Source organism: Myotis lucifugus, unplaced genomic scaffold (genome assembly GCF_000147115.1).
Source record: "Myotis lucifugus unplaced genomic scaffold, Myoluc2.0 scaffold_234, whole genome shotgun sequence".
NCBI classification, from domain to species: Eukaryota; Metazoa; Chordata; class Mammalia; order Chiroptera; family Vespertilionidae; genus Myotis; species Myotis lucifugus.
Genome location: NW_005871282.1, coordinates 1,143,214 through 1,170,852, shown reverse-complemented (window position 1 = coordinate 1,170,852; position 27,639 = coordinate 1,143,214).

The following is a 27,639-nucleotide window of genomic DNA, read 5'->3' as shown; positions in this document are numbered from 1 at the left end:
CTCCTGAGTGCGCGGTGTGTTGTTTCCACTCACCTCAGTCCCCCAGGCGTCGGTCCCCGTGACGGGTTTGTGTCCCCGCGTGGCTCCCGTCTCCTCCGGTGCATGCGGACGGTCCGCGCTGCTCGATTCCTCGCCGTTTCCTGCAGCACCGAGTCGGCGTGGGCACCTGCTGAGGCCGATGGCGCGGCCCCTCCGGCTGCTGTGTGTCCTGTTCGCCTCTTCCCCAAGCGGTGCGACCAGCCAGGCTGTGTCCTTGGCCCCCCGGGGGCTGGGTTTCTGTATCTCATGTTCACACGCTGACATTTCAGTGTTTATGCAACTGTGTCAGCCTCAGGAGTCTAACCGTGTTTTAACAAAAGACTTTTTATTATTGTCTCCATCTGCACCTATGGGCTCTTCAATGTCTTACCAGGATCTTACAAAGGAAGTGAGGTTGTCTGTGTTTTACAGGCAAGGGAGATGGAGCGGAGGGTTAAATGCTTTGCTTTTTTGATACTAACACCCCTGACTGGGTCCGTGTGAGCATGAAGACTGTGAGTCCCGAGCGGCGCACGCAGGGCCCGGTGCCTGGTGCCCGGTCGCCCGTAGGTCAGTGGTGCTTGTTGCTGCGGTTGCTGCCGGTTGCTGGTGACTCTCTCAGTGCCGGGTCTCAGCCGAGGCCGCACTGTGCTTCTGCCCCGTTGGCATCCGTGGTCTGCGTTGACTCTGTTTGATGCTTTTGAATCGTAGACGGAGGGAGCCCTGCGTATGGTTTTATTTGTTATTTTGATGCCGCTGGGTTCTCACTTGGTGCAGGAAGCCAGGGGTTTGTGAAAGGCCTTCTGGGACAAGTCTCCGTGGTTGGCTTCCACTTCCAAAGCCGTCCTTGCATTTTAGGGCGGAGGCGGTGACTCCTGCCGGCGACACGGGTCCCAGAAGCCAGGTCACCGTAGGGGCCGGGTGCCCGCTCAGCACAGGGCTCCTGGCCTGCGCTGTGACTCGGCAGCTTCTGCAGACAGCGGCCTCTGCGGGGACGGCATCGCCCGCAGGAGTGAGGAACCTGCAGGGCCAGGAGCACAGATGCACATGCACATGGGCCCAGGCCCGTGATCCCACTCATAGGCGGTCTGATGAGCAGAATAAACTGGTGAACAGAGTAGATCCAGACACAGAGTGTGGAACAGAGGGGGAATCTCAGAGGACAGGTGAGGGGCGGGGGAAGAGATTAACCTAAAAACTTACATGCGTGCATCACTGTGGACACAGGCAATGGGGGTGTGTAATAGATAAAAATCTATACTAATAAAAGGGTAATATGCTAATTAGACCAGATGTCTTCCGGACGTCATTCCGGATGTCCTTCCTGACAAAGCCAGGGCCTGGGTGCCTGCTGGCTGCCGGGGGAGGGAAGCCTGGGTCCCGGGTGCCGGAGGAAAGCTGGTGCTGGCAGACAGGGGAAGGAAGGCCTACTCTTGCACGAATTTTTGTGCGTCAGGCCTCTAGCGGATGATAAAAGTGATACTAGAGGATATAGCTTATGTTTCCAGGGTTCAGATTAGAGCACGTTTGAAAACCCGGAGCAACTCTGTTTCTATCCCCTCTGTCTTCTCTCCACCTTGTTTATCACCATCTCCCCTTTCAGAAAAATGCAGACAGACAGACATCAGTGATGAGGTTCTTCTCTTAATGAAACCAGGAGTGGGTGTGGAAGATCTTTTCAAGCGATATCTACTCATGCTTTCCACTTGTTTCTCCTAATGATATGTTACCCTGATCACTTTTTTTGCCTTTTCTTCAGGGGTGGCCTGGGCGGTGCTACTAGAATCAACAAATATGTTACGTGTTAGTACATTCGCCACCAACACTAATTCCTTCGTTTTCATGAATAAAACAGACGTTAGCTCTTCTGCTCCATTTCCTTTTCCTCTAATGGCACCGGCTCTGGGGAGTCTGGGAAACTCTAAGTAAAGAAGTAATGATATTCTGATTGCTGCACACCTCCAGTCCCCAAATGTCAAAAATAAATGAGGAAACCAAGGAATCAGAGATTCTACTGATCCACGCTGTTCAAAGAGCTTTCCTTTAACGAACCCTTGCCAGGGGGAGGGAGTGTCTTAGGAGGGGCCTTGCTGATTTATTCATGGTGGATATGAGTCCGTAGGATGGATATTTAAATATTTCATACTCCCTTCCCTTTGGAATAGAACATGCATGCCTTTTCTTTCCATGGTTTCTTTCATCAGAAACATCCATGATGGACATCAAACATCATGAATCCGCTCATCCTAACTCACCTGCGAGGCCTCAGAATGGGCGACCCTTGATGTGATGCGACGCCCACCTGTGGCCTGGCCTCCTTTCTGTTGCATCCCCTGTCTTGGTGAATGTGACAGCCCAACCTTAAGTTCTGTAAGGCGGGATGTGAGGACGCAAGACGCCGCGTCACGTCCATGCTGTATCAGGCTCACACACAGCCCTGTAGAATGAGAGAATCCCTCTGCCCTGCAGCAGAAGGAGTGCTCTTTAAGGCAGTGACGTCTGGATGGCATGTTTGAAAGCCGTGCTCCATGGGCAGTATATGGATTCATCCACAAGTACTGTTGGGAGCTGGGCAGACATGGAGTGCAGTGGTGAGGGGGCGTCTTCAGACCGTCTCCTCCAGGGTCATTTCCCACCCCGGTCCCTCCTGCTCTCCGGCCTGGAAAGAAAATGAATATAGGCCCTATTCCTAGGCCCCCCGGGAAGTGGGCCGAGGGAGGGGAAGTGGGAGTTAGGCCATTCTCTTCGCTCTTTTCTTACTGGCAGCCCCAGGCTGACTTACCCTCTGCCCAGCATCAGTTCTCTCTCAGGGCAGCCCTCCCTCAGGGGCTCTGCTTCTGGTGTCCAGTATCTTCCCACTTTGTTCCTTCAGGGCTGGGGGTAGCAATAACCCCGCTGTTACTGCCCTGAGAATCCCCACCCTCCTTCCCACACCCTTGTCCTTCATTAAATTCCACACCAACTGCCTTAAGTTCAGTGTGGCTCCGTTTCCTTCCGGGGCCCTGACTTACATGATGCCAGTCCAGGAACACCTCCATGATGCTTTGACATCATCAGTGGCGTGTGGAGGAGGGGAGGGTGCGGAGTAAGCCGTGGAGATGTGCAGGGAAAGGACCTCAGCATAGAAAACCCACAGCTCTTCTCTTGGAATGCTGAGTGGACAGCCAGGGGAACTGGGCAGCTGGAACGGAGGAAGCAAGTGGGAGAGGGGTAGGAACTTAGGTCAGAGGGATGCAGAGTGAGTGGGGAGACCATAGAGCTCCTTATGAGCTCATTTTCATTATGAGCTGGGAAGTCACTGGAGGTAATGACAGACTTAGAAGTGTTACTCTGACTACTGTTTGGAGGATAGGCTGTGTGGGGGTAGAGGAGGAGGCAGGAGGCCAGGCAGGAGACTTGAGAAAGGTGATGGTGATTGTAGCAGCAAAGATCACGGAAAATGGTGGGATTTGGTATGGGGACAGGATTTGCTGATCGATACAGGATGTCAAGAGAGGAATCCAGATACATGCCAAATTTAGCAACTGGGCAGATGAATCTGGCATTTTTTAAAATATACTTTTATTGATTTCAGAGAAGAAGGGAGAGGGAGAGAGAGATAGAAACATCAATGATGAGAGAAAATCATGGATCGGTTGCCTCTTGCATGCCCCACACTGGGGATCGAGCCTGCAACCTAGGCATGTGCCCTTGACCGGAATTGAACCCAGAACCCTTCAGTCCACAGGCTGATGCTCTATCCACTGAGCAAACCAGCTAGGGTGAATCTTGCATTTTTGATATGAAGACAACCATTAGAGGAAGAGTTTTGGGAGGAAGTTCAGAAATTTGATTTTGGACTTGTTAAGTTTGAGATGCATCGAAGTAGTATTGAGTGGTATTGAGTGTGAAGTTCATGGGAAATGTCTAAGGTTAGAGATAAAAATTTAGGAATCATCAACATATATATTGTACTTAAAGTCAAGACATTAAAATTATCTAGACTGTTGATTCTCAAACGCCTTAGTTGGATATTTGTAAATATAATTTTTACTGTAAATATATGGTGGCTGGATCAGTCCTGTCAACCTTTAGAAACATCATTATGAAGACTGGACATAATATTTCATAAAAAATAAAGAACTTGTACATTTTATAATTAACATGTATTCAACATAAGCAACCCATAAATGTGCATATCTGCTAAAATACTGATATGTATGTAAACTCAGAGATAGACATATGAAGTGTATATAACACATAGACTGTGTTTGAAAATATTGTGTCTCTTTGGAAGGCATTTTTAATTTAAATGTCAGAAAGTGACAGTAATCGCTGATTTTTTTGCCAAAGAGAATTAAGTTATAACTCCGAGAAAAGAATACAAGGAGCATCGATGCATCTGTCCCCGATATGTCCGTCTACTTTTAAATGCAGTGATTTGAAGCCATTTGTTTACAGTGTAGCATCTTTACGTCCACATTTCAAACACGTGGCCCTTCTGTGATTTATCCCTAACTTTTTAGGATTTTGAATAAAAGGCAATTTGCAATAGTAAAGAAATCTTTATTACTCACAACACAGTGAGGAGGGTGGATTTCTGGGTAGTTATTTTGTCACTGACCACCCATGTGAACTTACAACACTAAACACTCTGTAGGCTTAACTTCGCCAGAGCCTTTCGCATTACACACACACACACACACACACACACACACACATTTATTGATTTCCGAGAGGAAGGGAGAGGGAGAGAGAAACATCAATGATGAGAGAGGATCATTAATTGGCTGCCTCCTGCACGCCCGCTACTTGTGATCGAGCCCACAACCCAGGCATGTGCCCTGACCAGGAATTGAACCATGACCTCCTGGTTCATAGGTTGATGCTCAACCCCTGAGCCACACCGGCCTGGCCCAGAGCCTTTAGCTTTTACTTGCTCTGTGTTAGTGTCCATCTGAGGAAGACATTTCTGAGCCACAAAATCACCAGTTTAAAAATATTAGAAAACCAGTGAATTGCTTATCTTTTCTAGAAAAAAGTATTTTCAATGAGTTATGTGTCAAGTGTTTGCCAGCTGTGAGAGCTGCCTCGCCTCTAAACCACTGCCCCATCTCCCACCCCCGATTCCCTTTCAGTTTCATAATTGTCTTCCCCGGTAGCTGTTCTTTTTTGCTCTGACGTCTAATTTGGCCCTAGCATTCTTTGATTATAACTCTCAGGACTGACAGTTGAGACAGACCTTAGAAACGATCTCTTTCAACCTCTTTTGTGACACAGGACGGCCACCACATGCTCAGACTAGTTACTCAGAGTCTATTTCAGATGCCAGGGCCCATCAGCTGGGATCGCCACCCATTCCGCTCTGAGACGGCGCTACGCTTGCTTCTGTGCAGCCAAAATAAATACCTTGGAAACCTCCACTTTTCTGTCCTTCGACCATAGTGATTTGAAAGCCCTGTCCTTGGTGAGCGGCTCTCCAAGTTCACTGCACAGCGTTGACTGGATCACTCAGGGGTTAAGATGGAGAATCCGTGGCTCTCGATCCAAAGATTGTCTCCATAGGTCAAGAGATGGAGTTCAGCGAGCTACATTTCAACACGCATTCCATGTGATTATAACTGTAGATCATTATTCTAACTGAACACAGAATATCGTGAAATGGAAAATTCAGTTATAAGTTTGAATGCTATGATTCCAGTTTTGTATGTAATAGAATCTATGTATAAAGAAGTCAACCTCGGAGAATATCCCCCAAAAGTGATCAGTGGTTGACTATTTCTGCTCATCGGGATTATGGAAAACTTAGACTTTTACTGCTCTTTACATCCTAATATTCCCACAATAATTGTGTATTCCTTTTGTTACGAAAAATAGTAAATTTCGCTGAGTAGTTTACCACCCTCCCTGCGTACCATAAAGGGGATTTTCATGGAAGACAGGTACTTGCGCGGGCGAAGGAGACCTTTCTGGTCGGACAGCACTGTCACTGTCCCGCGTCCTTTCAGGGCGCATTCATCCGAGTGAAGGTCCTTTGGTAACACGTACGGACCCTCCTGATCTCCAGTCTCCAGAGCGAGGCTGATGGCCACCCTGTGTCGTCGTCTCATTATTCATCCACGGCCACTTGACCAGCCGCCCGTTTGCTCCTTCTACAAACATGTGGGTCTAGCTCTGCCGCTCACTGAGAAGAACGTGCACCAATTCCTGCGACAGCAGAGGAAGGAGAGGCGGCCTGACGCACGGAGGAGCGGTCTGTCCTTGGGCCGCTCCCCGGGGGTTCACTCGGGGGTTTGACAGTGAGGAGCAGCCTCGTCTACAGACGAGGTGGTGCGGGTGGGGTTCTTCCTTGAGAAACCTGTGCAAGGCCATCGGGAGGTGCCGAGTGAGAGTAGGTGGGACCTGCAGGCGGTTGGATGAGGCCGGGGGCTGGCTGCCCACTCGGGAATCAGAGGTGATTGGACAGGTAAGCAGGGGTCAGTCTTGGAGCATCTTATGTGCCATTCTAAAAAGTTTATTTCAGCCCGGCCTGGCTCCGTGATTGAGCATGGACCTATGAACCAGGAGGTCAGGGTTCAATCCCCAGTCAGGGCACAGGCCCGGGTTGCAGGCTCAATCCCCACTGGGGTGTGCAGGAGGCAGCCCATCAATGGTTCTCATCATTGATGTTTCTATCTCTCCCTCTCCCTCTCTCTGAAATCAATTAAAAAGTAAAATTTATTTTCTTATTTTCTTTTTTATTGAATTTATTCAGATGACATTGGTTAATAAAATTATTTAGGTTTCAGGTGTACAGAGAGTTTGGGAATTTAGGTGAGTAAGCGATCAGCTTTCTTTATATTGTGGCAGCAGGCAATGGATAGATTGAGGTGCCCGGCGATAGTGAGACCAGTGGGAAGACGGCTCTGTACTAAGAAAGAGGCGAGAGCTGTTAAGGGATGGAATTAACTGGACCCCTGACTGAGTGGGTGTGGGGAGAGCTAAGGGGGACTCTGGCATGACTCCTAGTGTTTTGTAGGTTTCTGGTGGGTTGGATTCCTGCATCATTTAGCACATTACTTCTCTCCCAGGGCACGGAATGAGCAAGAGCACATGGCGGATTTAGAGGAAAATAAAATACCTGAAGTCACTATTGGACAGTGTTCCATGCGCCCATCTCCACGTTTAATGCCCGCATTTCTAAGTCTCAGAAGCTGGCTGTGGCCTAGAACGTGTTTGTTATATAGGATTTCATAACTTTCCTTTATGCGACTCCCTCTGTTTGTGAATCTAGAGATGACGGTGACGGAGATATTATCTTATAAAAGATCAGAAACTCTCACCCATGAGCGGGAGGGGTGCCAGGGAGCAAGGATAACGTCATGAAATGTTGGCTGTTCAGTGTTCGACACTTTAAACGAGGCTGGAGCCCATGCATGTTTATTTATCAGACAAGGACAGGATTTCCGTATGATCTCTGTGGTCCCTTCTGCTGTTTAAAACCTGATTTAGGTAAATTTACATAAAGGGTGAGCCTCCAAGACTACATGAGCTTCAATGATTTGTGTGTGTTAGTGGTGGCTGCTAATGTGATGTAGGTGGTCTCGATTTGAAAGAGTAATTTCCTCTTACCTACGCTGAGAAGCAGACTGCTGACAGATGTCGTAGGTCTTTGAAGTGGTAGATCTTTAAAGCAAATTTATTGCACATTTCAGAAAGTAACATATGCTTTTATAAATAAATTAAGGAACAGAAACGAAAGCAAATTTAAAAGCCTTTTTACTTTCCTCTACGACAGGAGATGAGTAAGCTTTCATATTGATGTGTTTGCGTAAATGCCCCCTCTCATTTCTTGACATACATCATTCAAAGGCTGTGCAGTCAGGTAACAGATGGGACAGCCAGGGAAACATCCTGAGAGTTAAGTCCTCATCGTCAGCGGTGATCTGGCTGTGTGAGCAGATGACAATATTTGGGGCCAAGATGCTTATCTGTCACTAAATAATTAGGAATGGATTTAGGCGAAGCCGGGATTCATTCTCTGTGTCCTTGTTCTTTTCTAACTCAAAGGGGATAGTAGTTATGCGTGGCCTCCCTCAGTCTGTAAACACGATGTGTAAACTCCTTGTTAATCAGCCCAGGAATCTGCTAACCTTCCTTTAGTCAGATAGGAACTGGCCAGAGGAGGGCGATTGAGGGGCCGGGAGAAAAGGTAACTCTCAGCAGCAGTGTCTGTGCGCAGTGACTCCGTTCCTTTGAGCTGGGAAGGGGCTGCGTGTGCTGAATTCGCCGGCCACACCACCCACCGCTGTCCCTGTGGGCGCTCTGCCCGCCAGCCAAGAGCGGCGGCTGGAAGCCAGATGGTCCCCGGGCCTCCGCCTGGACCAGCTGCAGCCGGATGCGCTCATTGTCCGGGAATGAGCAGTCCAGACCCCGCTCGCCACCCCGTCGAGGGTCCCACACAAAGCTGTGTCTGTCCTGCCGGCGGGGACTCGGCTGTGGCCGAGTCTGCGGGTTAGTCAGCACCCTCAGGCCCGTGCCCCCAAGACTGCGGTTTCCATGGCGACTGCACCCCAGCAGGCGACCTGCGGGCCTGGTCATGGTCCCTCCCGGCCGAGTCTGAGCCGCTGGCCCTGGAGGCAGCATAGGAAGTGCTCTGCCTGCCTCCTGCTCTGCAGGGTTTATTGAGGGAGGAGAATGTGGGTTCTCACGTCCTGCCTGTCGGAATCCGTCATGAACATTTCTAGAACTTTCTAAGTGCTGGACTTGTGCGGACTTGCACTCTTTCATGGAGGCCCGGTCCCCCTTCGGGGGTACATGCACTTACTTCTGTTTTGCAGAGAGAGGAGCTGAGAGCTGCTGGGGTGTGTGTGTCGACATCGCAGGAGGACGAGTGGTTCTTTATTTTGGCTGCACGTTAAAGCACCTGAAAAGTTTTTTTTGAAATACGGGTTTCTGCCCGGCCAGTGTGGTTCAGTGGTTGAGTGTGGACTCATGAACCCAGAGGTTATGGTTCGATTCCCGCTCAGGGCACATGCCTGGGGTGCGGGCTCGGTCCCCAGTGTGGGGCGAGCAGGAGGCAGCCGATCCATGATTCTCTCTCATCACTGATGTTTCTCTCTCTCTCTCTCTCTCTCTCTCTCTCTCTCTCTCTCGTCAATAAAAAGATATTTTTTTAAAAAAGAAAAGAAATACAAATTCCTTTGTTGCTAACGTTCTTTTTGTCTGTTTCTCTCATGAAAGAGTATCTTGAAGGTGGAGACTACCTTCCAGTGGCTTCTGCGTCTCCAATAGTTTGCAGGGTGTTTGACTCAAAAAATGCTTTGCGATCAGTGACAGACGCGAGAAGAATAACCTGCATCTGCTCTCGGTTCCCAGTGACAGGCAGCCTTTGGAGCCTGGGGCGCCGTTTGCATCCATCGAGAGGGACAGATTCAGAGATTTCACCCCGAGCCTCGCCCGGGCCTGGCACAGAGCAGATTCCCAGGGAAAGGCCTGGGTGCTCGCACTTCTTTGATGCCCTGACATCTTGCTACCTCCTCCTCCATCGCTGCGTCTTCTCGCATGTTTGGGGAAACGTTTCCTTAGGAGTCTGTCTCGGAACGGAGCCAGGAACTCCCTCCCCAGCCTCTCCCGCATCCAGGACGCGCACCGTGACGCCGGCTCCATGTCAGATGCACTCGGGCAGAGCCTCACCTTGGAGATGAGGGACCGGACCGGCACCGTGTCTGCAGGGATGGGGCTCACGTGTCGCCCGTGGGGCGGGACAGAGCTGATGCAGCCTCCGGTGCCAGGGCCTGGGCAGCAGCGTGGAGCTCGGGGAGGGCCCAGGGGGCAGAGCGGAGCTCAGTGCCCCAGGGCCCTGCTGCTCGTCCAGGACCGTTCCCGGCTGCGTAGCGTGGCTCCCTGGCCTTCGTGGAGTTTCTATGAGTCTCTAATATTCGTCTCTAAGTTTCTCTTTATTTAAATGAACGAGGGGGTGTTTCTGTTTGCAGTTTAGAGTCCTGGGCCAGTGCCCCCACTGGGAAGTTCGGGTCCTGGAGTTTCACTGCCCCCGTCGGAGAAGCATTCGGTGATGAGAGTCCTTCCAACTCTCAATTGTTGGGTTAATTACTGGCCAGAAACGACCTGGAGATGTAAACACTGCTTATTTCAAAACCCTGCTTCCCATGTATACTCTTTAAAATATATTTGTATTGATTTCAGAGAAGAAGGGAGAGGGAGAGAGAGAGAAACATCAGTGATGAGAGAGAATCATGGATCGGCTGCCTCCTGCACGCCCCACACTGGGGATCGAGCCCACAACCCAGGCCTGTGCCCTGACCAGGAATCAAACTTCGATCTCCTGGTTCATAGGTCGATGCTCAATCACTGAGCCACACCAGTGGGGCCCATATTTTTATTTACAAAATTAGTGTTGGCAAGCTTGTTTCTGTCCTAAAAGCCTGCTTCATTTCTGGGAAGAGATTCAGGGAAAGCAGACTAATTATTCACTGTTTTCTCTGGAAACCTCCTGTGGGCCTCCATTAACGGAAAGAGCAGGATCGAGTGCAGAGATGCCCCACCAGGACTTCCCACCAGACCTCAGGGCTCCCGGCTCCCAACGTGCCCTTGATCAGGAATGCATTGCCTGGACCGCCCCGCCCTCACAGAGCCCACCACGTGCTGAAGCTAAACACGTGCCTCATTATTCACCACAACCCTAAGCATCGATGTATCGTTAGACATTTGGCGTCTGATTAGTGTCGTTATTTCAATAACATGCGAGCAGCCTGCCCGGGCTCCTGGGCTGCATCTGGGAGCCCTTAGTTCAAGTGGTCCTTCCCACGGGGCCAGCGGAAGATGCAGTGTCCACAGGGATCACCCTCCGCTCCGCCTGGCTGCTCCTGGAAGGGTCCTTACAGATGGAGCCTCCTCTCTGAGCTGCCCTCCCCTTCCTGCCTCCCCCTGCTGCCCCCCCGCCCCCCGTGTTGAAGGTCTGAGCCTTCTCTCACTCCCGGCAGCTTTCATTCCTCGCAGGAATCCTCCTGTTTGCAGCTGGGTCTGTGTTCTTTTCCGCTGGCATAGCTTCGTGCTGACTCCTCGCAGAGAGCACCCCTCCGCCACCATCGGGGGAGGTCGCAGTGAGACAGAGGCCGGGGACACCCCGCCTCTTTACCTTCATGGAAGGTGCTCGTTGCTACACAGAGGGGAGCGAGGGCCCGTTTTTCTAAGGCCTCCTCTGCCGTCTGACCAGCATGTGCTGTCAAGAGCAGCGCCTTTTGCACGTCGACAGGAGAGCAGGGTTTTGATTCCGAGGGTCTTGTGTGGGAGTGGCCCGCTGGCTGATGGCATGTACGCTTCGCTTCTGCGGTGAATGTTCAGGGACTTCCTGTTCATGGCGTGCTTTGTCCCTAAGTGTTCGGTGACTCACTTCTGGTCACTGCGTGCTCTTCCCTAGGGATCCCCTCTGTGTTCATGGGTTTGGAGACAGAATGCTTTGGGTGGAACGTTCTCCTTTGGGAACATCTTTTCTGTTTGTCCCTCCTCCCGCCCCTCTTTTGTCTTAATGCATGGTGGACATTTACATTTAAAATCCTGCATTATAGCTGGAGATGGGCACTTGTATTATTAGAGACATTATGAGAGATTAAAAGTAAATTTCCTAAATAAATAGCTAGGTGATGGGTATAGAGGGGTTAGATATATTCGGTATATGCATTGTTTTTAATAGTACAAAGTCAAAAAGGAAATGTTGCCCGGCTGGTGTGGCTCAGTGGTTGAGCGTAGATCCAGGCACCAAGAGGTCACGGGGTTTGATTCCTGGTCAGGGCACATGCCCAGGTCGTCAGCTCGATCCCCAGCAGGGGATCTTCTTCACTGATGTTTCTCTCTCCCTCCTCCTCCCTTCCTCTCTCTAAAAATCAACAAGAACATTAAAAAAAGAGAGAGAAAACGTTATATATTAGACTGATATCACCCCTGACTTAGGGCCCAGGCTGGCGAACCTATGACACGCATGTCAGAGATGACACGCAAACTCATTTTTTGGGTTGATTTTTCTTTGTTAAATGGCATTTAAATATATAAAATAAATATCAAAAATAGAAGTCTTTGTTTTACTATGGTTGCAAATAATCAAAAAATTTCTCTATGCGACACGGCACCAGAGTTAAGTTAGGGTTTTTCAAAATGCTGACACGCCGAGCTCAAAAGGTTCGCCATCACTGACTTAGGCAATTTGCTGGGCTTCTCCGAGCTTCAGGGTCCTTACTTGTACGAGAACTCAGGCAGAAAGGCTGCGTGCTTCGCTGATGGGGTTAGGGTTTCATCAGGAAATGAGTGCTCTAGTGTCCTGGGCACACTCGACCCCAAAACACCAGTCACGTGGTGAGCATCAGTTAGAAAGGGATGTTGTGCAAGTGCCACTCAACACGGATTAACCCAGAAAGAACTGCGCAGAGATCTGCATAATTACTTTCTGTATCCGGGTGCTGCCAGGTCACGGGGGCTGTGAGCTGGCAGGTGCTGCCTTTGCCAGGTGGTCCCGGGAAATGGAATACAACTGAGCCCCGCTTGGAGCCGCGCAGCCTTCATTGCCTGTTAGTGAAGGAAGTGGGGGTCTTAGTTAATAACAGGTGGCGGCGGCGTCTTAATTGGGGGGCACTCTCAATACTACTATCTTATGAAGTTCACGCGGGTGTGTAGACACTGCCGCTGGAGAAAGGACCAAGGCCAGTTTCTCGGGGAGGCTCATGGGAATTTGCATCTTAAAGATCGACTTAGAGTATTTATTGTGCACGTTTAATGCCAGTTAGTGGCGGGTAACACTGTTCAGAGCTCACTGCGCTGGGACACGTGGCACTTTCCAGCGGGTGACCCCGTTTCTGTCACAGCCGCGTCCAGAAGGGTGCTGCCCCTCCCTCTGTGGTCGAGGCCGGCCCGTGGCTCAGGGAGGCGGAATACTTGGCCCTCATTCCTGTAAAAAAATGACAGAACTGAGCATAGAAATTCTCTTCTAACCCTAAGGCCCGTGGTCTCTACTGTAGCGCATCGGTTCTTTATAGCCATGGTTTCAGCCCAGTCTCTTTCTGAACGCTTTGGTTTTTCTGTCTCTTTCTATGAGCTCCTTGGCTCAGCTCCCCGAACAGGCACACGTGAGGTTTTTGTTACGACGGTTCCCAAAGTGCGTTTTGGAAGTGGAAAGCGTATACGTGAGAATGTGTGAGTGCGAATAACTAGTCACCTGTCATGTTAGTTCCCTAGGACCCTCATGACAAACACCACGGACGGGTGGTTTCAAACAACAGCTCTGTTTTCTCTGTTCCGGAAGTCAGAGGTTCAGGATCAACGTGCCGGCAGGATTGCCTCCTGGAAGCTCTGAGGGAAAATTGGTTGATTTATGAGCTTCTGGTTGTTGCTGGCAATCTTGGTATTCGGTTCGTAGCTGTGCAATTCCACTCTCTCCCCGCCTTCATGGGGCTTTCTCCCCGTGTCTCCACTCTCCCTCTTCTTTTTTTATGAGGACACCAGTCATTGGCTTTAGGCCCACCCTCAATCCAGGACCATTTTATCTGAAAGTTTTAACTTGATTTTATCTGTAAAGACCTTCTTTCTAATAAGGTCACATTCGCCGGTCCCAGAGGGCAGGGCTTGGACAGATCTTCAAGGACCGGCTGCCTGACTCACTACCTATCGTGAACATTTATATTAAAGAAACAGGCGAAACAATACAAGTACAGTGCAAACTCCAGTTTTAGATCATCCCAACTTATAGATTACTTGGGATTTTTTTTTTAAATAACAATTTTTTTATTGATTTCAGAGAGGAAGGGAGAAGGAGAGAGAGAAACGTCAATGATGAGAGAGAATCATTGATTGGCTGCCTCCTGCACGCCCCCTTACCAAGAATCAAACTGTGACCTCCTGGTTCATGGTTTAACACCCAGCCACTGAGCACACTGGCTGGGCTAGATTACTTTGTTTTAGGTGTATTTTGTACAAGAATGGTATTCTTTTTTTTTTTTTAAATATATTTCACTGATTTTTTACAGAGAGGAAGGGAGAGGGATAGAGAGTCAGAAACACTGATGAGAGAGAAACATCGATCAGCTGCCTCCTGCACACTCCCCACTGGGGATGTGCCTGCAACCAAGGTACATGCCCTTGACCGGAATCGAACCCGGGACCCTTGAGTCCGCAGGCAGACACTCTATCTTCTGAGCCAAACCGGTCAGGGCAAGAATGGTATTCTTATATGTGTGATATCATAGCCAGAGATCTTCCCCAAAGATTTTATACTTAAATTTCATTTTCTTTTTGCTGCTTCCCTAGTATAAATACATACTAATTATCATCTTTCAGTTATTCCCAGGATATACTATTACATATGCACGTTTAGTTCCTCATTACTTAAAACTTTGATATTTGAAATTATTCTTAAGAGACTCAGCATGGTAAAAAGATACTACACGTTCTATTGATGTCTCCTGATTCACATTCCAGAGCACTTACTGCTATGACATAGGATGTTAGCACTAGACTTAGTGAGGAGATAATGAATTAAAAATATCGACGAGGCAAAGAAGATGTAATCACATTTGACGATTGGCCAAAATTGGGAGCAGCCAAGAGAGGAAAGCCAAACTGGGCATCAGGAAATCTGGATTCATTCTCAGCATTTCACAAGGTCTGCTCCTTGAGAAATAATAATAATAATAATAATAATAATGATAATGATAATGATAAATAATAATTCTAGAGAATAAAATGAGCGGAGAGATGACCACAGCGTGTGGATTGCTAAGAGCCGTGGAGAGGGTGACTCATGAAGAAACGTGGACGTCCAATCTGAACACATTTTTAGGGATAAGAACGGAGGGAACCGAGGCTGCCAGGTGGTCTGTGCATGTTTAAAACCATCAATGTGTGTTTTTGGCACAAGCTTAGAAATACTATGTTTGTTTCTTAGACGTTTAGTGGCATCCTGTGGAGGAGAAAAGATTCTGTAGGACCAGGGGTTAGAACAGACCCCTCCTAGCGGGTGCTGTTGGGAGTGTTGTTGATAAGCTAACCGTAAAAGATAGTTGAGGTAGTGTAATTGCAAAGAAGATGCGTGTCTACTTACACTGGTTTATTTTCAATGAAAACATACAGATGTATTTACTTGTCTAACTTTTCATATAAATTAAGACCTTCCTTTTGAGTATGAGTCTGCTGATGCAAGTTCTACAAAGACTTCCTTTGGGGGAAATGGTTAATGATTACTTCTTCAAATGAGAGGAAGAACTGAGGGATACCTTGAGGGCCTGAAATGCAAAATTCCTTTGAAATTGTAATGATTTTTGTCTCAATCTTTTAAAATATACTTTTAGTGATTTCAGAGAGGGAGGGAGAGGGAGAGAGAGATAGAGACATCAATGACAAGAGAGAATCATTGATCGGCTGCCTCCTGCACATCCCCCACTGAGGGCAGAGAATGCACCCGGGCATGTGCCCTGACCGGGACTTGAACCGTGACCTCCTGGTTCATCGGTCGATGCTCAACCCCTGAGCCACGCCGCCTGGCTGTCTCATCTTTCACAGCCGTGTTGCCCGCACATGTGTGACCCTGGGACTGAATGCCTGACTGCGTGGTGGTTTGATTAGGAAGAAGGAAAGAGGGAGGGACGCGTGGTGGGCAGCCCACAGTGCTCCTTCCAGTGAGCGGAGATGGGAGGAGGAGCGTGGTGGGAACAGTTGCCTGAGTGTATGTGGGGCCGAGCCTCGTCGCTCTGGGTGTCCGTCCACTACGCCAGGCGGGAGGCTTCCCACTGCGATGGGGAGTGGGAGAGTGTCCACACCCCGGGGAGCGGTGAACGGTCAGGTGGAATCTGCTCTGAGACCCTCTGCTCTTCAACTGAGTTTTAAAGAGGCTCCCAGAGGCTCCCAGAGACTCCAAGGGAGAGGACTTCCCGAGAAACTAGATCGAGCCGACGTGGAGGACAGGCTAGCGGAAGGTTCCCGACGAGGAGGGGGCCTGCTTGTCTGGGTGGAGACGGGCTCCAGGCATGGGTCTGCATCGCAGCCTGAGCGGTAGGGTATTTCCATGGATCTCCGTGCCCGCGAGCACTCCTGTGGCCACAGGTCACCTGGCTGTGTCGCTGTCGGTGGGTGGTCTTTTCCTGGGGGCCGCTCTCACCTCCCTGGAGCCGGAAGGTAGAGGTGATGTTCTCGGGTGGTTTAAAGCTGTACTCGGTGCGGGGTTTCATTTCTGTATCTGTGCACAGACTTAGTTTAGGATTAGTTCTTTATCTTGCAAAATAAGGCTACATATATATATTTTAAAGTGTAGCTTTGTTGTTGTAAAAACAATTAGGGTCTTCTTTTCATGAACACTTGTATGCCCGCGCTCTGAGCGATGCTTAGAGATATCTGCTTCCTTCAGAACCTCAGGTTATGAACTTCTGGCTTGGCCCCAACACCCTTTCTGCTTACGAGTTATGGTTGTGAAATGTTGTCTTCTCTGTTACTCTCCTGCCCTGGGGGCAGTGCTCGCTGGGAAGCGAATGTGCCTCTTGCTGCCCATTCAGTTATGCAAGATGGTGTCCTAGGCCATCGGCCTCCCGCCGCTCTCCTGGGCCACTGTGCGCTGGGCCTGGGGCCCCGCTGCCACAGCAGAGCAGGCGGAATGGCCTCCGAGAGCCTTTTCACTTTGCTGATGTTCTGAAATGTCCCCTAGGAATGTCACTCCTCTCAGCTAACCTGAGCCAGGAGGTCAGTGGAGCTGCTGGGGTTTCAGCAGCATGTGGGGAACGAGCAAAGACAGCCTGGGTGCAGGCGCTCTTCGTAGAAGCTTAGGAGGGACACAGTGGAGATGAGATGTTATTAAAGATTAAAGAGGTGGTCCCGGCCAGTGTGGCTCAGTGGTTGAGTGGCCACCTATGAACCAGGAGATCACATGCCCGGGTTGTGAGCTCCATCCCCAGTGTGGGGCGTGCAGGAGGCAGCTGATCCATGATTCTCTCTCATCACTGATGTTTCTATCTCTTCCTCCCTCTCTGAAATCAATAAAAACATATTTTTAAAAAAAAGATTGAAGGGATGGGAACACATTATTAGAGAAGCCAGGAGAGGGGTAGGAGATGCGGAAGGAAGATGGATGTGTCTGGGTCCTCCTCCCTTTCCCAGAGGGAGTGCTCCTCCTCCTGATTCCAAGCCCGCGTTACTAACAGCAGCAGCCCGAATGCTGTCTGCGATAGTGACTGTGTCGCTGTGCTGGGTGTTCGACAAAGAGAACTGTGAGGTCTGGTTCTTGCTCTTTGGGACTTGCAGCCTGAAGCCACAGCATGTGAATGCGTAGGATCCGTCCTGCTCTGAGCATGGTCTTCAGCAGAGCTTCCCTGTGGCCTGCTTTTTTGAGTCGTGATGGAGTATGTGTGTCTGTAGGAATTGCATGGAGCAGGCTTCTTCTTAGTCTCGGCTTGGAAAACAGAAATAACCCTGTTTTATAGGCATCGTTCTCTTCCCACAGTGTGTTATGGGGATGCTGTTGTTCCAGATGAGACGGCTTGATTCGAGGTGGAGTGAAAGGCAAGCAGTGATGGGTGGTGTGTAATGGGCTGGTTGGCTTGAGCCCAAAGAGAACTCAGAGGCCTGCGGCGGTCTCAGGGCGGACTTCCTGATGAGCCGTTAATGCGCCCGCGCGCTCATCCAAGCGGCCGTTTTGAGGAACACAAGCTGAGTGCACCGTGTACACCCTGAGTGCCCTCAGCTGCACACACACTTTCCTGAGGACAATTGACAGAGCCTTAAAACAGCAACAAGAACAGGTTTGTAGAATTTCGGGGGGAAGCAGCCTTCACCGTCCATAGTGAGTATTTGCTGAATCACAGTATTAAAGGCTGTTCTGCTTTTGTGGGAGGCATGTCCTTTATAGCTTATGAAGCACTTCATAGGCGTCGTTGCTCTCGACTCACAGCACAGCTGATCCATAGGCAGAGGTATGGCCATGGGGTTATCATGGGTAAGGAACGGAGGCCAGAAAACTTGGGAATAATAGCTAACATGGTGCGGGCCTACTGTGCACCGGGCACAGTGCTAAGACATCTACGTTTAGTTTCTTATTTTATCTTGACTGCTATCCTTTGCTAGTGGAGATTATTATGTGGATGTTGTGGTGGATGAAACTGAAGTTTCGTACTCATTCAAGTGCACACGGCTGGTGAGTGACAGCCACAGCTCACACCTGGGTGGGCGACCCGGGGCAGGCAAGGACAGTCTGAGCCCCTGTGTGTGCTCCTGTCGCAGGCTTTCCATGCATCAGCGTTCTTCTCCTTCCGTGGCTCTTACAGCCTCTAACTCAGCAGTTCTCAACCTGTGGGTCTCGACCCCTTTGGCGGTCGAACGACCCTATCACAGGGGTCACTGAAGACCATCCTGCATATCAGATATTTACATGACGATTCATAACAGTAGCAACATGACAGTTATGAAGTAGCAACAAAAATAATTTTATGGTTGGGTCACAACATGAGGAACTGTCTTTAAAGGGCCAGAAGGTTGAGAACCGCTGTGAAAGTGCCGTTACAGAGCGCAGGTGCCGTGATGTCCGGAAAACACCGTCATGTTTTTGTCCGAATCATGAAGAGACATTGTCAACCACCAGCACCTATTTGAGGAAAGACTTCTGCAGAGTGAATACTTGGAAGAGATATAAAATGCGCTTGAGGAAGTTCATTATTTCCTCAAGGAGCTCATGCTGTTCCAAGCACATGGTTTTCCTGGGCCTGGAGGGTGGGGTGTTGGTGGCGAGGCGGGTGCTGAGGGGGTGCTGAGGGAGCGGAGGGCTCAGGCCTGGAGATGGAGGAGCCGGAGGGACCACCTCCCCCCACCCCAACCCCCCCCCCCCCCCAAAAGACAGGGATGTAAAAGGCCGGTGAACAAAATAAAAGAGGCAAGTACTTATTTAAGAAAACAACAACCTAAACACAAACAAAAACCCCCAGGAGTACAAATAGAACATTGCAGTTTAAATTTCAGTGATGAAGGGCTCTCCCACCCTGTGAACCTGAGAAAATGCCAAATGCATTAAAAACAGGTCTTTTTTTAATGGTTTTATTTACATGATAAAGAAATACCCTTTCCTTTTCTTTTCCTTTCTCCTTCCTCCTTCCCTGTCTTCCTCCCTTCCTTCTCCAAATACCAGATCAGGCTCTGACCGGTGTGGCTCAGTGGATAGAGTGTCGGCCTGGGGACTGAAGGGTCCCGGGTTCGATTCCGGTCAAGGGCATGTACCTTGGTTGCGGGCACATTCCCAGTAGGGGGCGTGCAGGAGGCAGCTGATTGATGTTTCTCTCTCATCGATGTTTCTAACTCTCTATTCCTCTCCCTTCCTCTCTGTGGGAAATCAATAAAATATATATTTTTTAAAAAATACCCCATCCCTCTTGATTGTGCAAAAGCTATCTCAGGCTTTGTGTTTCCATCGGTTCTTTCACGCTGGTCAGCTGACCCAGGAGGCTCCTGCTGCGGGAACAGTGAGCTCTGCCCCGGGACAGGGCCCTGGTCAGTGAAGCAGGACCCGCACCCACCCTGTAGGGCCAGGTGGACCAATGACGGGTGCCCCGAGGGATTGTGTGTCCGTGGCTCTTACTCAGCATGGTACTGTTATCACTGTTTTCACACATTTATTTAATGTTAAGTCAGAAACAGAGTGAAATATCTTTCAGGTCTTTCACGCCCCGTTGCTTGTGGGCACGCACAGGCACAGCTATCAATGTCTAATGCCAACAAGAGTCAACTGTTGGGCTTGTCTCACAGCCTCTTCCTTGAGAAACTGCGGCCTTGGGGATTAAAACGAAGACATGTGAGATCAACGTTGGACGAAACAAGTCCTTGGGAAGAAGTCCATCTGGATACACTTTAGTTCACTTGGCTTTATTTTTTTTTAAATATATTTTTATTGATTTCAGAGTGGAAGGGAGAGGGAGATAGAAACATTAGTGATGAGAGGGGATCATGGATCGGCTGCCTCCTGCACGTCCCCTTCTGGGGATGGAGCCCACAACCCAGCATGTGCCCTGATGGGAATCCAACTGTGACCTCCTGGTTCATAGGTCGATGCTCAACCACTGGGCCACTCCGGCCGGGCTAGTTTACTTCGCTTTAACTTCAGGTTCTCATCAGCCTGTGCCCTGAAGAAGCCGCAAATGCTAAGCAGCAATTTTTAAATTTTAGGGTCGTAGGTCCTTTTGAGAATATCATCAAAATCCACATCTACGCACCTAAAATCACATAGAATGTCAGGCGGGCCGGGGACTTCTTGGAACACATCTCTATGGCCTGTGAGCCACTCGGACACCAGAAACCCCCTCAGGAAGAGAGGATGGAAAGTAGGATGAAGACTTGTCAGGATTCAGATGAATAATCTTCTGGGTCAAGTAACAGCAATAAGTTGCTTTCAGTGATGACACTTTCAGAAATGTGCCTGTAGGATACACTTCCTACTGCTGGCTCAGGGGACAGTTCCGTAGCATTTTGAACACTATTAAGATGCTATTTGTAAAGTATATTTTTCTGTGTCCATTTGTGGAATCTTGTCATACTGATAACGCCCCTGTTTTTAAACATATCGTTGTTAAAGCAAAAATTTTAATTAAGTAATAACTTCAGTCTTTGTAGGAATATTCAAATAAATGTAAACAACCACTTTAAGAAAGTTAAAATAACTTTTAAAGGAAAAGGCATTGTCACAGAGAATTTCAAAATGATATTTGCAAAAACAATTTAGTCATAATCACAGAACCTTCAGAAATTTGTTCCGTGTAGTAAATAAAATCATTGCTAAACCTTTCTCTTAAATGGTAAATGGAAATTTTCATTTCCTACTTAAAATGAACTACAGTAGTTATTTCACTAAATATACACGTCATTGATGGATTATGGCCTTTTCGGTTTTGTACGTTTATACCATTAACTAACATTTCCTATAGAATAAAAGCCTAATATGCAAATTGTCCCCTCAACCAGAAGTTCGACCGGGAGTTCGCTGGGGCGTTTGACCAGGGGGTGGTGCTGGCCGGCCAACAGCCCAGGCTCTCCCCACAGCTGCCCCCTCCCAATCGCCTCCCCCGCCCCAAATCAGGGGCAGGGCTGGTCCGCCAACCCCCCCAGTCCCCTCCCCCCGGCCGGCTGGCCCCATTGGCCCGATCAGGGCGGGCCAGTGAGACCTCACCCGTGCATGAATTTGTGCACCGGGCCTCTAGTATGAATATAAACATGTGTATCACTGAAATGCTGTGTGATTGATTTGAACCAAATTTCTCACTCTCGTAAGCAGGCTTCAGGTCCTGGGAGTGTGGTTCTGAATACGGGGAAAATCCTTCCTTATTTTATGGTGGCATAAACCTGGACACAGTTACGTTCCCTAACAAACGAGCAACTGAAAGCTCCTCGCCTTCCTGAAATGTCACCGCGCTGTGTGATGCTGAGCGGACGACAGGCACAGACGCCTGGACCGCTAAATGGATGGGAACTGCAAAGTGTGACGCACAGCATCTGAGACACGTTGCCCTGCAGACATGTTTGATGAGAAGTGGGTGTCTCCATTTACGACAATCACTCGGTCATGTATCCACCTATTCTGTCCCTGGCATCTTTCTCTCTGGCTGTTTTTAAGAACACCGATGCCTACGTCTGACCTTGTTACAGAAAAACCGGAGAAGAACCAAGCAACGCTCTGAGAGTTTGGAGTTACACCTTATTCACTGCGGTGGGCTTAGAGAAATGAATCCAAATTCTAAGCAGAGCTACAAGCAGAACTTCCCTTTTTATGAAACAGCCAGCCCTATGCGTGCTTAGTGAAAACTACACAGTTCTATCCAGTTAAAAAACGCACCTGGCATGGCATTGGGCGCATCTAGTCTCTGGCCTACAAGGTCAGACAGCTAAGTTTATCTCCCTCATTATTCAAGCAGGCTAAAGTGGGCTAGAAAGCAAAGTTATTTTTTCAGAATAAGAGGCCGTCTAAAGAATAGCAGAGAATTCCAAACAGCAGTTTTACAAAATAGGGGTTAGCCTTCACAACCTCAACGTTTTAAAGTTAGGGGTGCATAGCACCTCGACATTCGTTCATGTGAAAACCTGGCAGAGTGTTCCTCGTAGACCGCGGGCTCGGAAAACCGTGGTTTTAGTGGCAAAGAAGAAAGGTAAGAGCTCGCTGCTCAGTTAGTGAAAGAAATAGACAAACGAGTGGAGATGAAGCTGCAGATAAAGGCGGTGGAGGCAGTAGGCTGTGCATTCTGAGCTCAGGTTGCGCCCGGAGGAGCCGGGGCTGCCAGACAGTGTTCTCACAAGATTGTGCTTCGGCCACAGAGGGTGAGGGTCTTCTTTTCTCATCAATAAACACAATTTCCCCCCAAAAATGTGAAGTGAAATGACAAACAGAACCCCGGGTTTTACATGCAGACTAGAGTTACCCTTTAGCTGTGGAAAATGAATAAAACGCTCCAGGATTTCCGAGCTGTGGTCTTGGCTCTGGTCCTTCCAACTCGTCTCTCGGTATCGACTTCCTTGTGGGTAAAAGAAGGAGGACACAGCCCCACAAAGGGCCAGGGCTGGTGTTTGAAAATAAAACGGCTTCAGAACCTGAAAACACCTGAGCCCGGCCGGCGTGGCTCAGGGGTGGAGCGTCGACTGTGAACCAGGAGGTCACAGTTTGATTTGATTCCCGGTTGGGGCACAGGCCCGGGTTGCAGGCTTGGTCCCCACTGTGGGGCGTGCAGGAGGCAGCTGATCCATGCTTCTCTCTCATCACTGATGTTTCTCTCTCTCCCTCTCCCTTCCTCTCTGAAATCAGTAAACATATTTAAAAAATAACAATTTGAAAACATCTGAAAAGTCAGAAGAACCTTACAGCTTCGTCACCATCGGAGGCTGACCTAGTTTGAATAGGTCACTGTTAGAAATTAAGAACCAAGCTGGTCGCAGGTGGGTAACGGGATGACGCCTGTTGGCGTGGTAACCACAGGTTGTAAGTGTTTAGGTCCGACTCCTCTGCTGGATTACACGCTCCCCCTGTGGGCACCGAGCCCAGCCGGCCTCCCATTGGTGCCCATAGCGCGAATGAAGGTGCGGAGGAGTCCTGGCCGGTGTGGCTCAGTGGATAGAGCGTGAGCCTGCGGACTGAAGGGTCCCGGGTTCGATTCTGGTCAGACAGGGCAGGTACCTCAGTTGCAGGCTGGAACCCCAACCCTGGTTGGGGCGTGTTCGTAGGCAGCCAATGGATGCGTCTCTCTCTCTCTCTCTGTCCTTCTCCCTCCCGTTCTCTGAGTCCATGGAGAAGGTGGGGAACAGCAATAACAGAGAGTGAGGAGGGGAGGAGGGAAGAGCCCCTCCCACCACACCCTCTGCCAGCAGCATCAGGGGTCTGGGGAGCGAGGGGATTCACCAGGCAGCTGGGGCCCCCTCCCCCCTTCCCCCTCCCGGGAAGGCAGGCTTTTGTTCTGTTCACTCCACTGTTCTTTGCTGAAAAGGCTCCAGGGAAACAGAGGGTGCGCTCTGCTCCGGGACCGCACCTGCACCCAGTGCGTGAGGCTTTGTGCCCGGAAAGGCCACTGCCCTGGCTCCGGGGGCTCTGGGGTGGGGGGCTCCCAGGTAGAGGGCTCTGGTGGGGGGATCATGGGGTGGGGGGCTCCAGGGTGGACCGCTGTGCCAATGGGCAGGTCAGGAGCCCGGAGGAGAGGCTGGGCGGGAGGGGAGGCCGGGCTGACACCAGTGCTTCCCCTAGACCCCATCCCGGGGCTCGGGAGCCGCCCTCTGATCCCTCGGGTTGGAAGTAGATGCACTTGGGGGTCACATGGCTTCCACTTTCCAGGGCTCAGTCTCAGTGTTGATCCTCAGGCGATGTTTTCACAGAAGTGTGCTCTGACGTCACTTGTGGGAAAGGGGATCTGGTTGCACATGTCCGTCCCCTTCCCAGCACAGGCCTCCTTTCCCGGATGCAGGCCTCAGGCTGCAGGGCGACCTCATGTTGGAACAGGACCCGACTCCTTTGGAAGTGCCCGGGGACGGGGACGGGGAGAGCAGCCTTGTGGCCTCCTGTGCCCGAGCTCCTGGTTCCTGGACCTGACTTACATGTGAGATATTTAATCATCGGTGAAATTAGGCCGGGCCTCGCGGTGATGGCATTTCCGTGGTTTTTATTGCAATAAACCCGTGAACAGTGACGGGGCCTGTGCCCCGGCTAACCCATCGCGTGGGCCCTGGAGCCTCAGGAGATCAGGCTCCGAGGGGACGATCGCGGGCCTTGTCCGGAGAGGAAATATCTCCTTTAATCCCAGAGCCACCGAGGATCCCCAGAAAGAGGATGTTTGTCAAGAGAGAAATAAGCCCCTGGACAGGGCAGCGTGTGAGGGAGAAGGCCGAGGGGGGAGGTTTGGTGGGTTGGGTAGACAGGATGCTTACAGATGACACACGTTGGATACAGTCATCTTCTAGCCCACACTCTCGCCTGTGGGCTTGGGAGAAGGGAAGATTCAAGTACACATTTATAATTCATGACCTTTTTTGTCAGTTATTATAGTTTATTGAATTCTGTTTGAGATGTGGCCGAGGTCTAAGAGGGGCAAGTGGAGAAGCAAATGGTAGAGAAGGTCGAGTTGGGGAGCGGCGCCTAGTTAACAGCGTCTTCTATTCGGATCCATGAAGAAAGAAGGAAAATGGTCGTGATTTTTATCGGGGAGCAGTGAAGAGAACGAGCCACGGAGCTGAGCTTATCTGGGGAGAACTTGGTGCCTGGTGATATCTGTGTACGTGGCCTTCAGAGTGAAACTGTGAAACGGTAGACCAGGTGTCCGATACGTCCTGAAGTCTCTTATATTTTTCCAGTCCTAAAACACTGATAGTTCATCTTTATTTTTGATAGGCCATTCTTTTTTTTGTTTTTTGGGTTTTTTTTTAGTATCTTTTTTTATTTCAGAGAGAAAAAGAGAGAGAGAGAGAGAGAGAAACATCAATGGTGAGAGAGAATCATTGATCAGCTGCCTCCTGCACGCCCCCTACTGGAGATGGAGCCCATAACCCAGGCCTGTGTGACAGGCCATCCATATACTACCTAGTAGATATTGAGTCTCAATCAGATAGTGAAAGCTATAAAAGGTCCAGGTGCCAAAGTAAATAATTGCTCTAGAAACTTCTGTAACCAGTTAGCAAGGCACAAAGGTGTTACTTAGCTATTGTTTTTGTGAAAAGCTTCAAAAGAATAAGCAAGTCCCTTATCAGAGTAGAATCAGGTTAAAATAATTCTATTCTGATGCTGATCAGTTTTTTATTTGCTTTTATGTAAAACATAACATTAACTCCTCAGGAATGAAGAGATATTATTTATCTTGTGTAATTTTTTAATTAGCAAGTGCTCCACATGAACTGTCACTTAGCAAGTTTGTAAAGTGTTCATGTCTATTTGATTTGTCGTTGTTTACACCGATCACATTTACACTGCCTTCAGCAGAAGTGATGTGAGTGATATAATACTCCAACCGCAGTTTGATGAGAGGCTATGCTTATCATTGCGTAAGAAAACACAACCATTTCAATGTATGCAAGTTCTGCTTTCCTAGTTCTGAAAAATCCACTGAAGCTCATCTGGACTCCCAAGTCCTTTTCAACGTCCAACAGCAAAAAGTATTGTCAAAACACCAAGCGTCGCTGAATAGCAATTTCATAGACAACTTTTTTTCCCCAATATATCAGTCAACTAGAGGCCCAGTGCACGAAATTCGTGCACTCGTGGGTGGGGGGTCCCTCAGCCCAGCCTGTGCCCTCTTGCCGTCTGGGAGCCCTCAGGGGATGTCTGACTGCCAGGCCTCAGCTGGCAGTCGGATATCCTCAGCGCTGCTGCGGGGGCAGGACAGGCTCCCGCCACCACCACTGCGCTCGCCAATCATGAGCCTGGCTTCTGGGGCACTGATCACCAGGGGGCAGCTTCTGTGTTGAGCGTCCTCCTCCTGGTGGTCAGTGCGCGTCATAGTGACCGGTCATTCTGCCCTTTGGTCAATTTGCATATTAGCCATTTATTATATAGGACCATTTGGCCCACCGTTATTTTGAACTGTGAGCTCAATTTAGAGAAAGTCACCTCAAGTTCAATACAATGTAGATTGTACGTGAGCATATAACATGTTTGAGAGTGACTTGTTTTGGTTGTACTTGACCAAAAAAAAAAAAAAAAATCAAAACTTAGCTGAACAAAGCAAAATGTATGCTGGGTATCGTCGCTGAAATTCTAGGGTGAGCGTCAGGCACGGCTGCATCCAGGCCTCGGGTCTGCATTTCCCGTAGCTCTGTTTTTCGGAGCTGGTTCATTTCGAGGGAGGAAACCTGAGGATAAAATGGCCACCCGGCTTTCAGTCCTCCAGTGAATCAGTTCCAGTGGAAGGAGGTTGCTCCCTGCTAAGCCGTTTTGGGGAAAGACGGCGATTGATTTTTCTTCTTTAGCTCCGTGCACATTTCCATTCCTGCGTGGGTCCTTAGGGTCAGGGTCACGGCGATCTCTTCGCTCAGTGTCGGTAGCACTGGAGTCCCCCTCAGCCCAGCGTCACCCCCAGGAAGGAGGGCAGAAGTGAGGTCTGCAGAGGAACCCGGTGTTGTTATGGGATTTGGGGGTTGGGGGTGCGGAGCTGCTGGTGTCGGCAGAAAAGCACGAGGTACCTGTGCACTAAATTAATTAAATGGAGAATGAAATGTCTGCCGTTGGGCGAAAAGACCGTTGGGCAAAAGAACAGCGGTTTAGAGCAGGTCCTAGTCTTGGTCGTAGAGCAACATGAAGATGGTTTGCAGAACCTTATTCCTGAAAAGGGTTCGTTGCTGGAAAGGCCTTGAAACATAGCCAGTCACCATGCACATGACCAGTAATGACAGCATCTCGTAGACCAGTACCTCATCCGTAAAATAATTATTTGGATGCAGAGGCATTCCTGTGTTTATTGGGCAGTGTTTGCATAATGCAAGTTAATTGTACACTGTAATTATGATAATACTGCAATTAATTTATAATAGAGACAAGGATTCGTACAATTCCCTTCCCCACCCCCCGCCTTAACGGGGGGAATTGGAACACTGACTTATGGCTCACTGAAAGGTTTCTTTAAATATATTACGTACTTCTGGGATATTCACATGAATAAAATTAAACTCCACAGAACTGGGAAAATTAAACGAATGACTTTTATGTAATCCACGTTACTGGGTGCTTTGTAGCCACACTTTTCGTCAGGCAGTTTCTTGATTTCCTTCATCTGTGTGGCCTGTGTTGGGTGGCTGTTCACAACGAGCTTCAGAAGATGCTCTATTTCCACAAAAACCGAAAACTGTTTGCATCATTTTAGAGCTTTCGATAGTAATAGAAAGTCTTTGAAATGGTGAGCGTGGCTTTTAGCATAGTGTTTTAAGTACTTTATTTAATCATCCGAATATGTTCTAGTTTATTAAAATACTACAGGAAAGAACGGTGACTCATAATTTTTGTCTTTTGAAATGAGGAAGGAAGGAAGAAGGAAGAAAGGAAGGAAAGAAGGAAGGAAAGGCGGAGGGAAGAAGTAGAAAGGACAGAAGGAAGGTGTTTAAAACATGGAGAATATTGGGACAAAATTCTGTTTCTAAAGTACTTGGTACTAAAATCCTTATTTTCATATTTTAGAAATAGTC